Source organism: Triticum dicoccoides, chromosome 3B, assembly GCF_002162155.2.
Source record: "Triticum dicoccoides isolate Atlit2015 ecotype Zavitan chromosome 3B, WEW_v2.0, whole genome shotgun sequence".
NCBI lineage: Eukaryota > Viridiplantae > Streptophyta > Magnoliopsida > Poales > Poaceae > Triticum > Triticum dicoccoides.
Window position 1 is genome coordinate 836,835,625 of NC_041385.1, and position 12,786 is coordinate 836,848,410.

A 12,786-nucleotide genomic window follows, 5' to 3' on the forward strand; every position below is an offset into this window, starting at 1 on the left:
GATTAGGTTTGGGTCTTGTCCATCACATCATTCTCCTAATGATGTGATCCCATTATCAATGACATCCCCATGTCCATAGTCAGGAAACCATGACTATCTACTGATCAACGAGCTAGTCAACTAGAGGCTTACTAGGGACATATTGTGGTCTATGTATTCACACATGTATTATGATTTCCGGACAATACAATTATAGCATGAACAATAGACAATTATCATGAACAAAGAAATATAATAATCCTTTTATTATTGCCTCTAGGGCATATTTCCAACAGTCTCCCACTTGCACTAGAGACAATAGTCTAGTTACATTGTGATGAATCACACACCCATGGAATTTTGGTGTCGATCATGTTTTGCTCTAGGGAGAGGTTTAGTCAACGGATCTGCCACATTCAGGTCCGTGTGTACTTTTCAAATCTCTATGTCTCCATTTTGAACACTTTCACGAATGGAGTTGAAGCGACGCTTGATATGCCTGGTCTTCTTGTGAAACCCGGGCTCCGTCGCAAGGGCAATTGCTCCAGTGTTGTCACAGAAGAGAGTCATCGGGTCCGATGCATTGGGTATGACTCCTAGGTCGGTAATGAACTCCTTCACCCAGACTGCTTCTTGTGCTGCCTCTGAGGCTGCCATATACTCTGCTTCACATGTAGATCCCGCCACGATGCTTTGCTTGCAACTGCACCAGCTTACTGCCCCTCCATTCAAAATATACACGTATCCTGTTTGTGACTTGGAGTCATCCAGATCTGTGTCGAAGCTGGCATCGACGTAACCCTTTACGACGAGCTCTTCAGCACCTCCATAAACGAGAAACATATCCTTAGTCCTTTTCAGGTACTTCAGGATGTTTTTGACCGCTGTCCAGTGTTCCTTGCCGGGATTACTTTGGTACCTACCTACCAAACTTACGGCAAGGTTTACATCGGGTCTGGTACACAACATGGCATACATAATAGACCCTATGGCTGAGGCATAGGGGATGACACTCATCTCTTTTATATCTTTTGCCGTGGTCGGGCATTGAGCTGTGCTCAATCGCACACCTTGCAATACAGGCAAGAACCCCTTCTTGGACTGATCCATTTTGAACTTCTTCAAAATCTTGTCAAGGTACGTACTCTGTGAAAGACCGACGAGGCATCTCGATCTATCTCTATAGATCTTGATGCCTAATATATAAGCAGCTTCTCCAAGGTCCTTCATTGAAAAACACTTGTTCAAATAGGCCTTTATGCTTTCCAAGAATTCTATATCATTTCCCATCAATAGTATGTCATCCACATATAATATGAGAAATGCTACAGAGCTCCCACTCACTTTCTTGTAAACGCAGGCTTCTCCATAAGTCTGCATAAACCCAAACGCTTTGATCATCTCATTAAAGCGAATGTTCCAACTCCGAGATGCTTGCACCAGCCCATAGATAGAGCGCTGGAGCTTTCATACTTTGTTAGCATTCTTCGGATCGACAAAACCTTCCGGCTGCATCATATACAATTCTTCCTTAAGAAAGCCGTTAAGGAATGCCGTTTTGACGTCCATTTGCCATATCTCATAATCATAGAATGTGGCAATTGCTAACATGATTCGGACGGACTTCAGCTTCGCTACGGGTGAGAATGTCTCATCGTAGTCAACCCCTTGAACTTGTCGATAACCCTTAGTGACAAGTTGAGCCTTATAGATGGTCACATTACCATCCGCGTCTGTCTTCTTCTTAAAGATCCATTTATTTTCTATGCCTCGCCGACCATCGGGCAAGTCATTCAAAGTCCATACTTTGTTTTCATACATGGATTCTATCTCGGATTTCATGGCTTCTAGCCATTTGTCAGAATCTGGGCCCGCCATCGCTTCTTCATTGTTCGAAGGTTCATCGTTGTCCAACAACATGACTTCTAGGACAGGGTTGCCGTACCACTCTGGGGCGGAACGTGTCCTTGTGGACCTACGAAGTTCAGTAGGAGCTTGATCAGAAGTATTTTGATCATCATCATTAACCTCCTCTCTTATCAGTGCAGGCACCACAGGAACATTTTCCTGAGCTGCGCTACTCTGATTTTCAAGAGGTAGTACTTCGTCAAGCTCTACTTTCCTCCCACTTACTTCTTTCGTGAGAAACTCTTTCTCTAGAAAGGACCCGTTCTTGGCAACAAAGATATTGCCTTCGAATCTGTGGTAGAAGGTATACCCAACTGTTTCTTTGGGATATCCTATGAAGACGCATTTTTCCGATTTGGGTTCGAGCTTTTTAGGTTGAAGTTTCTTGACATAAGCATCACAACCCCAAACTTTCAGAAACGACAGCTTAGGTTTCTTTCCAAACCATAATTCATACGGTGTCGTCTCAACGGATTTTGACGGAGCCCTATTTAAAGTGAATGCGGCAGTCTCTAAAGCATAGCCCCAAAATGAGAGCGATAGATCGGTAAGAGACATCATAGATCGCACCATATCCAATAGAGTGCGATTACGACGTTCGGACACACCGTTACGTTGAGGTGTTCCAGGCGGCGTGAGTTGTGAAACGATTCCACATTTTCTTAAGTGTGTGCCAAACTCGTGACTTAAATATTCTCCCCCACGATCTGATCGTAAGAACTTTATTTTTCTGTCACGTTGATTCTCAACCTCACTCTGAAACTCCTTGAACTTTTCAAAGGTCTCAGACTTGTGTTTCATTAAGTAGACATACCCATATCTACTCAAATCATCAGTGAGAGTGAGAACATAACGATAGCCTCTGCGAGCCTCAATGCTCAATGGACCACATACATCTGTATGTATGATTTCCAACAAGTTGGTTGCTCGCTCCATTGCCCCTGAGAATGGAGTCTTGGTCATTTTGCCCATGAGGCATGGTTCGCACGTGTCAAATGATTCATAATCGAGAGACTCCAAAAGTCCATCGGCATGGAGCTTCTTCATGCGCTTGACACCAATGTGACCAAGGTGGCGGTGCCACAAGTATGTGGGACTATCGTTATTAACTTTACATCTTTTGGTATTCACACTATGAATATGTGTATCATCCCATACGAGAATCATTAAGAATAAACCATTAACCATCGAAGCATGACCATAAAACATATCACTCATATAAATAGAACAACCATTATTCTCAGATTTAAATGAGTAGCCATCTCGAATTAATCCAGATCCAGATAAAATGTTCATGCTCAAACTTGGCACTAAATAACAATTATTGAGGTTCAAAACTAATCCCGTAGGTAAATGTAGAGGTAGTGTGCCGACAGCGATCACATCGACCCTGGAACCATTCCCAACACGCATCATCACCTCGTCCTTCGCCAGTCTTCGTTTATTCCGCAGCTCCTGCTTTGAGTTACAAATATGAGCAACCGCACCGGTATCAAATACCCAGGAGCTACTACGAGTGCTGGTAAGGTACACATCAATAACATGTATATCACATATACCTTTGGTGTTGCCGGCCTTCTTATCCGCTAAGTACTTGGGGCAATTCCGCTTCCAGTGACCATTTCCCTTGCAATAAAAGCACTCAGTTTCAGGCTTGGGTCCATTCTTCGACTTCTTCCTGGCAACTGATTTACCAGGCGCGGCAATCTCCTTGCCATCCTTCTTGAAGTTCTTCTTACCCTTGCCTTTCTTGAACTTAGTGGTTTTATTCACCATCAACACTTGATGTTCCTTTTTGATCTCCACTTCCGCTGATTTCAGCATTGAATACAACTCGGGAATGGTCTTTTCCATCCCCTGCATATTGTAGTTCATCACGAAGCTCTTGTAGCTAGGTGGGAGCGACTGAAGGATTTTGTCAATGACCGCCTCATCCAGGAGATTAACTTCCAGCTGAGTCAAGCGGTTGTGCAACCCAGACATCTTGAGTATGTGTTCACTGACAGAGCTATTTTCCTCCATCTTACAGCTAAAGAACTTGTCGGAGACATCATATCTCTCGACCCGGGCATGAGCTTGGAAAATCAATTTCAGCTCTTCGAACATCTCATATGCTCCGTGTTGCTCAAAACACTTTTGGAGCCCCGGTTCTAAGCTGTAAAGCATGCCGCACTGAACGAGGGAGTAATCATCAGCACGTGACTGATGGGCGTTCATAACATCCTGGTTTGCCGGGAATGGTGCATCACCTAGCGGTGCTTCTAGGACATAATCTTTCTTGGCTGCTATGAGGATGATCCTCAGGTTCCGGACCCAGTCCGCATAGTTGCTGCCATCATCTTTCAGCTTGGTTTTCTCTAGGAACGCGTTGAAGTTGAGGGTGACATTAGCGTGGGCCATTTGATCTACAAGACATATTGTAAAGATTTAGACTAAGTTCATGATAATTAAGTTCATCTAATCAAATTAATGAATGAACTCCCACTCAGATTTGACATCCCTCTAGTCATCTAAGTGATACATGATCCGAGTCATCTAGGCCGTGTCCGATCATCACGTGAGACGGACTAGTCATCATCGGTGAACATATCCATGTTGATCGTATCTTCTATACGACTCATGTTCGACCTTTCGGTCCTCCGCGTTCCGAGGCCATGTCTGTACATGCTAGGCTCGTCAATCCAACCTAAGTGTATTGCGTGTGTAAATCTGGCTTACACCCGTTGTATGCGAACGTAAGGACCTATCACACCCGATCATCACGTGGTGCTTCGGAACGACGAACCTTAGCAACGGTGCACAGTTAGGGAGAACACATTTTTGATATTTTAATGAGGGATCATCTTATTTATGCCGCCGTTGTTCTAAGCAAATAAGATGTAAAAGCATGATAAACATCACATGCAATCAAATAGTGACATGATATGGCCAACATCATTTCGCTCCTTTGATCTCCATCTTCGGGGCGCCATGTTCATCGTCGTCACCGGCATGACACCATGATCTCCATCATCATGATCTCCATCATCGTGTCTTCATGAAGTTGTCACGTCAACTATTACTTCTACTACTATGGCTAATGCTTTAGCAATAAAGTAATTACATGACGATTTAAGTTGACACGCAGGTCATAAATAAATAAAGACAACTCCTATGGCTCCTGCCGGTTGTCATACTCATCGACATGCAAGTCGTGATTCCTATTACAATAACAAGATCATCTCATACATCACATACATGATTCATCACAACTTCTGGCCATATCACATCACAAAGCACTTGCTGCAAAAACAAGTTAGATGTCCTCTAATTGTTGTTGCAAGTTTTTACGTGGCTGCTATAGGTTGCTAGCAAGAACATTTCTTACCTACGTTAAAACCACAACGTGAATTGTCAATCTCTATTTACCCTTCATAAGGACCCTGTTCATCGAATCCGATCCAACTAAAGTGGGAGAGACAGACATCCGCCAGCCACCTTATGCAACTAGTGCATGTCAGTCGGTGGAACCGGTCTCACGTAAGCGTACGTGTAAGGTTGGTCCGGGCCGCTTCATCCCACAATACCGCTGAATCAAGATAGGACTAGTAACAGCAAGAAGAATTGACAATTCGACGCCCACAACTACTTTGTGTTCTACTCGTGCATAGAAACTACGCATAGACCTAGCTCATGATGCCACTGTTGGGGATCGTAGCAGAAATTAAAATTTTTCCTATGCATCACCAAGATCTATCCATGGAGTATTCTAGCAACGAGGGGATAGGAGAGCATCTACATACCACTTGTAGATCGCAACGGAAGCGTTCAAGAAGAACATGGATGATGGAGTCGTACTCGCCGTGATCCAAATCACCGATGACCTAGTGCCGAACGGACAACACCTCCGCGTTCAACACACGTACGGTCGGGATGACGTCTCCTCCTTGTTGATCCAGCAAGGGGAAGGAGAGGTTGATGAAGATCCAGCAGCACGACGGCGTGGTGGTGGATGCAGCAGAGTTCCAGCAGGGCTTCGCCAAGCGTCTACGGAGAGAGGGAGAGGTGTAACAGGGGAGAGGGAGGCGCCAATGTAGCAGGGGTGCGGCTGCCCTCCCTTCCCCCCCCCCTTTATATAGGCCCCCTTGGGGGGGCGCCGGCCCTGGAGATGCATCTCCTGGGGGGGGGGGGCGGCCAATGGGGGAGCCTTGCCCCCCAAGGCAAGTGGGGCGCCCCTTGCGCTAGGGTTTCCAACCCTAGGCGCAAGGGGAAGGCCCATGGGGGGCGCACCAGCCCACTATGGGCTGGTTCCCTCCCCACTTCAGCCCACGGGGCCCTCCGGGATGGGTGGCCCCACCCGGTGGACCCCCGGGACCCTTCCGGTGGTCCCGGTAGAATACCGGTGACCCCCGAATCCTTCCCGATGGCCGAAACGACACTTCCTATATATAATTCTTTACCTCCGGACCACTCCGGAACCTCTCGTGACGTCCGGGATCTCATCCGAGACTTCGAACAACCTTCGGTTTGCTGCATACTAATATCTTTACAACCCTAGCGTCACCGAACCTTAAGTGTGTAGACCCTACGGGTTCGGGAGACATGCAGACATGATCGAGACGATCTCCGGTCAATAACCAACAGCGGGATCTAGATACCCATGTTGGCTCCCACATGCTCCTCCATGATCTCATCGGATGAACCACGATGTCGAGGACTTAATCAATCCCGTACTCAATTCCCTTTGTCTATTGGTATGATACTTGCCCGAGATTCGATTATCGGTATACCGATACCTTGTTCAATCTCGTTACCGGCAAGTCTCTTTACTCGTTCCCGTAACACATCATCCCGTGAACAACACCTTGATCACATTGAGCTCATTATGATGATGTCTTACCGAGTGGGCCCAGAGATACCTCTCCGTCATACGGAGTGACAAATCCCAGTCTCGATTCATGCCAACCCAACAAACACTTTCGGAGATACCTGTAGTGCACCTTTATAGTCACCCAGTTACGTTGTGACGTTTGATACACCCAAATCATTCCTACGGCATCCAGGAGTTGCATAATCTCATGGTCTAAGGAATGATACTTGACATTCAGAAAAAGCTCTAGCAAACGAACTACACGATCTTTGTGCTATGCTTAGGTTTGGGTCTTGTCCATCACATCATTCTCCTAATGATGTGATCCCATTATCAATGACATCCCCATGTCCATAGTCAGGAAACCATGACTATCTATTGATCAACGAGCTAGTCAACTAGAGGCTTACTAGGGACATATTGTGGTCTATGTATTCACACATGTATTATGATTTCCGGACAATACAATTATAGCATGAACAATAGACAATTATCATGAACAAAGAAATATAATAATCCTTTTATTATTGCCTCTAGGGCATATTTCCAACAATCTGAACCACGTGACCAGAGAGGAGGCACAAAATGCTCCGGATATTGTACTCGGTACGTTTCCTGTCGACACAATACCTGCAATGGTTTTGTTTGATTCTGGAGCTTCTCACTCTTTCATTTCGAAAAGTTTTGCTTTGCAAAATAATTTTTCGATGCTTCCTTTGGAGAAATCCATGATCATCAAGTCCCCTGGGATTCAACAAGTCACTCAGAGTTACTGTCAGGATGTGGTTATTGAGTTCGAAGGATTGAAGTTTCACGCCAATCTTATTGTATTGGAAAATAAAGGACTGGATGTCATCCTAGGGATGGACTGGTTAACCACCAACAAAGGTTTTATTGACTGTTTCAACCAGACCGTAATTCTCACACACCACCACGGGAAGACAATAAGAGTGTCAGCCAAAGAAAGAAAAATACCCCGGCACCCGAGATTGAATAAGGTGGACGTTTCTGAGCTAAACAAGGTTCCAGTAGTGTGTGAATTTCTAGACGTATTCCCCGAAGAACTACCAGGCATGCCACCAGACCGAGAGATAGAATTCAGTATTGAGCTAGCACCAGGGACCACCCCCATATACAAGAAACCATACAGAATGACACCATCCGAGTTGGTTGAGTTGAAGAAACAAATAAAGGAATTGCTGGACAAAGGATATATTCGAGCCAGCTCCTCACCTTGGGGATCACCAATTTTATTTGCCAAAAAGAAGGATGGAACACTAAGATTGTGCATAGACTACCGAGCACTTAACTTGGTCACAGTCAAGAACAAATACCCAATGCCACGGATAAACGATTTGTTTGATCAACACGCTCAGGCCAAGGTATTCTCAAAGATTGTCTTAAGGTCAGGATACCATCAATTAAAATTGCGAACAGAAGATATCCCCAAAACAGCCTTCACCTCTAGATATGGACTATATGAGTTCACAGTAATGCCATTTGGATTAACGAACGCCCCCGCATATTTTTTTCACCTCATGAACAAAGTATTTATGAAGTTTATGGACAAGTTCATTGTGGTATTGATCGACGATATTCTGGTATACTCCAAGACACCAGAAGAGCACGCGAAACATCTCAGGATTGTGCTAGGAGAACTCAGAAAACATCAATTGTATGCCAAGTTCAGCAAGTGCGAATTTTGGCTAAGACAAGTAGGCTTTCTAGGCCATGTACTGACCCAAGATGGTATCGCAGTGGACCCGGAGAAAGTCAGGGCCGTACTCGGCTGGAAGTCACCAGCCAGTGTAACAGACATACGAAGTTTCTTGGGAATGGTAGGATATTACCGCAGATTTATTGAAGGATTCTCCACCATAGCCAAGCCAATGACGCAGTTACTCAAGAAGGACAAGAAGTTTGAATGGACAGAAGCCTGCGAGAAAAGTTTCCAAGAGCTAAAATGGAAATTAACAACAGCACCAGTATTAATTGTGCCAGACATACACAAGAAAGTGTATTGTGACGCGTCCAGAAAAGGTCTCGGATGCGTGTTGATGCAAGAAAGCAAGGTTGTCGCATGCGCTTCAAGGCAACTTCGCAAGCATGAGGAGAATTATCCCACTCATGACCTAGAAATGGCAGCTGTCATTCATGCACTCAAGGAATGGAGGCATTTCTTACTTGGAAATCGATGTGAAATATATACGGACCATAAAAGTCTCAAATATATTTTCGCGTAGCCAGAACTAAACTTACGGCAACGACGTTGGTTGGAATTGGTAAAGGATTATGATGTTGGTATCCACTATCATCCAGGAAAAGCAAATGTAGTGGCCGATGCTCTTAGTCGGAACCCCAGCTCCGACGAAAACAGTCTGCAAAGCTTGAGACTTGAATTCCAACATGAATTTGCCAAACTCAACTTGTTAATGGTCGCGGAAGGCACCATAACAAATTTGGAAATACAACCCAACCTGGTGGAGAAAATTAAAGAAGCTCAGCCTGGTCACCCCAGCATCGAAGGCATTAAAAGAAAGGTGAGTATGGGCAAGGCCTCAGAGTTCGTCATAGACGATGGAGGAATATTATGGTACGGAGACAGACTCTGCGTGCCAAATATAGAAGACCTCAAACAGCAAATTCTAGCTGAAGCCCACACCACCCCATATTCAATCCACCCTGGAGGGACCAACATGTATAAGGATATTCAGGAAAGATTTTAGTGGCACGGTATGAAGAGGGACATGGCCACTTTCGTTGCATGTTGCGACTCTTGTCAACGCATAAAAGATGAGCATCAGAGACCAGCCGGACTACTGCAACCAAACAAAATACCTGAGTGGAAATGGGATGAAATAGGTATGGATTTCATTGTCGGACTACCTCGCTCACGACACGGGAATGATGCCATATGGGTCATCACCGATAGGTTAACCAAGGTGGCACATTTCATTCTAGTGAAGACAACCCACACCACTCAGAGGCTTGCCAGGATTTATCTCTCCCGTATAGTTTGCCTGCATGGAGTCCCGAAGACTATAATATCCGACAGAGGCACTCAGTTCGTCTCGAGATTTTGGGATCATTTACAACAGGCTCTGGGAACTCAACTAGCCTTCAGTACAGCATACCATCCCCAGACCGATGGACAAACTGAACGCGTAAACCAGATTCTAGAGGACATGCTGAGGGCCTGCGTCCTCACCTATGGAGCCAGTTGGGAAGAAAGCCTGCCATATGCCGAGTTCGCATACAACAACAACTACCAGGCTAGCCTACAAATGGCACCATTTGAAGCTCTGTACGGACGGAGGTGTCGTACCCCGTTAAATTGGTCAAAGACCAGAGACAGCCGCATCTTCGGCCCAGACATGCTCATAGAAACTGAGGAAAAGGTCAAGCTAATCAGAGACCGACTCAAGACCGCTCAAAGCCGACAGAGGAGTTATTACGATCGGAAACATCGAGGGGTCAGATTCGAACCCGGTGATTATGTGTACCTATGGGTATCCCCTATGAGGGGCCTACAATGGTTCAAGATTAAGGGAAAGCTAGCACCGAGATTCATCGGACCATTCTGTATAGTGGCACGAAGGGGCACTGTAGCCTACCAGCTAGACTTACCCAAGGAATTATCCAATGTCCACAACGTGTTCCACGTCTCGCAATTGAGGATGTGCGTAAGCAACCCAGAGAAGCAAATATCCCATGAGAATATTGACGTGCAACCAGACCTCACCTATCGGGAACATCCGGTGAAAATATTAGAGGAATCTGAAAGAAGGACCAGACAGAAAACCATCAAGTTTTTTAGAGTTCAGTGGAGCAACCACACTGAAAGTGAAGCAACTTGGGAAAGAGAGGATTTTCTTCGGGCAGAGCATCCACACTTATTTAAGGATCAGCTAAAATCTCGGGGACGAGATTTTTCCTAAGGGGTTAGGTGTTGTGACACTCCAAAATTTATTTTTGGTGTTCAGCAAAAACTTTGTTGGTTTTTGAAAAGAGGCCACTTAATTTTTTTTCTTCAGAAAACGTCTCTCGTAAAAACTTTCACCTTTGGCAAGGATTTACATTTACATCATCTTCAAATTTTGTGTTTGAATTATGGAAACTTTTCTTCTGTTTGTGTTCCTCTCAAATGTATTTTTTTTGAATTTAATTATTTTTATTTAAAAGAAAACCCTAGGAGTTTTTGGGGGCTTCTCTCTTTTTCTGGAACCACCCATGATTTTGTTTTGCCTCTTGTAGAAAGACCTCCCAAAACCCCTCCCTCCACTTTGGAACAATCTAAATTCTCTATCCCATCAAGTCCAAACCATTTTTGGATTTTATTTCAATTATTTTATCTCACAAATCTTTTCTGTCACTTATTTTGAGCCTAAGTGATTTTCAAAGCAAGTACCAAGATGCATTTGAGTTTTTACCTCAAACCAACTCCCCTGGATAGTCCTTGGTACCCACAACCTAGAACCATCATGATTCACTCCTCTTCTATTCAAATATTTCAAATTGCTGCGGAGGGCAAATTGAGGAGGGGGTTAGACCTCTGGTAGCTAGAGGGGGTAGCTGACGGGATTTGGGTGCCGGGGACAGCCTCACCGGAGTGAATTGAGGTGGAGGCCGAGGCGGAATGGGGCGGCCGGAGCTAGGGGAGGAGACCTCCTCGAGGTCCCCCTGTTGGCCTGCCGGGTGCTGGTGAGGTGCAGAGGGGGTGTGTGCTCGAGGGCGAGCTCGGGAGCCCTTTTTATAGGCGGTCCGAGGCGGTGGCTGAGAATGGGGTTCTCCGGCGACGCTTACGGCGGTGCAAGGCATTGGTCGGGGTGGTTTAGGAGTTGAGCGCCGTCTTGGGGGTTTACTGGTTCCGTTTAGGTGCTAAACGAGCCGGGACTTGAAGCTTTGGGTGGGCTCGACGGAACGGGGCGGCACGGGCCCGTCGGCGGCAGGGAGCACGCCCTGTGCTTGCCGGGCCACGGCAACGGTGCAACGGGAGTGTGCTGGCATACCAGGGCCACGCGGAGAGCCAGGGAGTGATGGGCGACGCCGGGTGGCGTGGCGAACGGGCTCAGGCCCTCGCTGGCTACCACGGGTGGCGCAGCCACCGCAGAAACCTCCAACGCCGGCGAGGCTCGTCGCCACCGATGCCAGGAATCGGCCAAGCGTGCGTGCGGGGTGCTGGCCAGGGAGAAGGGGCTTCGTGCAACGCGCCAGGGTGCACTTTGGTCGCGTGACCGAAGTCTGACAAAGAGAAGCGACACTGAACCCTGAAGTTTCTCTGAATTTTCTGAATGTGCAAAGGAACAGTGCAGATCAGGTGTTCGGCAAAATGTTTTTGGTATGAGGGAGGCTCTGCTTGAGCTCATTTTTGGTGAAATGGCTTCTCAATGCAACTGGGGGTTCCCTGAATTTTTGTGGAATTTTTGGAGCAGGGAAGATATGAATTTCACCAAATTATCAATCATTAGAAACCATTTGTTGTACTCATAGGCCAGAATGGTCTTGTACTACATGTTTTGTATTTTGCTTGGAATTTCTGTATCAAGTTGGTGCCTCATCAGCTAACAGTTATCCTGGGGCTGGTGAGCACAAGGGCCATTTTCTGGAATTTAACACCCAGAGATTTGGTCCCCACAGAGTTGGTATCAGAGCTAGGCTGACCATTGGCTAATCCTATCTTAGCCAGGTCAAGGACCTTAGGCAAACAACCCACCAAGCCATAACCAAAACCCCAACCAAGCTTCCCGTGCAAGGTAGCCACACAGTGAACCAGACACCTTTTGGCAGTCGGTGCCCAACCTATCAATCCAACCTGTCACTCATGCGCCAGTGACCGGTTCCTGAATAGTATTTCTCGCAAGCGTGCGAAGGAAGACTCTGTTCCCTTTTCTATAAAAGGGCACGCTAGCCTCAACCCAGCACAGCACAGCCTCTACCCAAACCGAGCTAAAATGCCAGGACCCGTTGTCCACAATGAGACCACAGCAACCAACCTTGGAGGTTTTGTGACCATACTCGCAAACTTCACCCGTCGTGCCTATGTGTTAGAA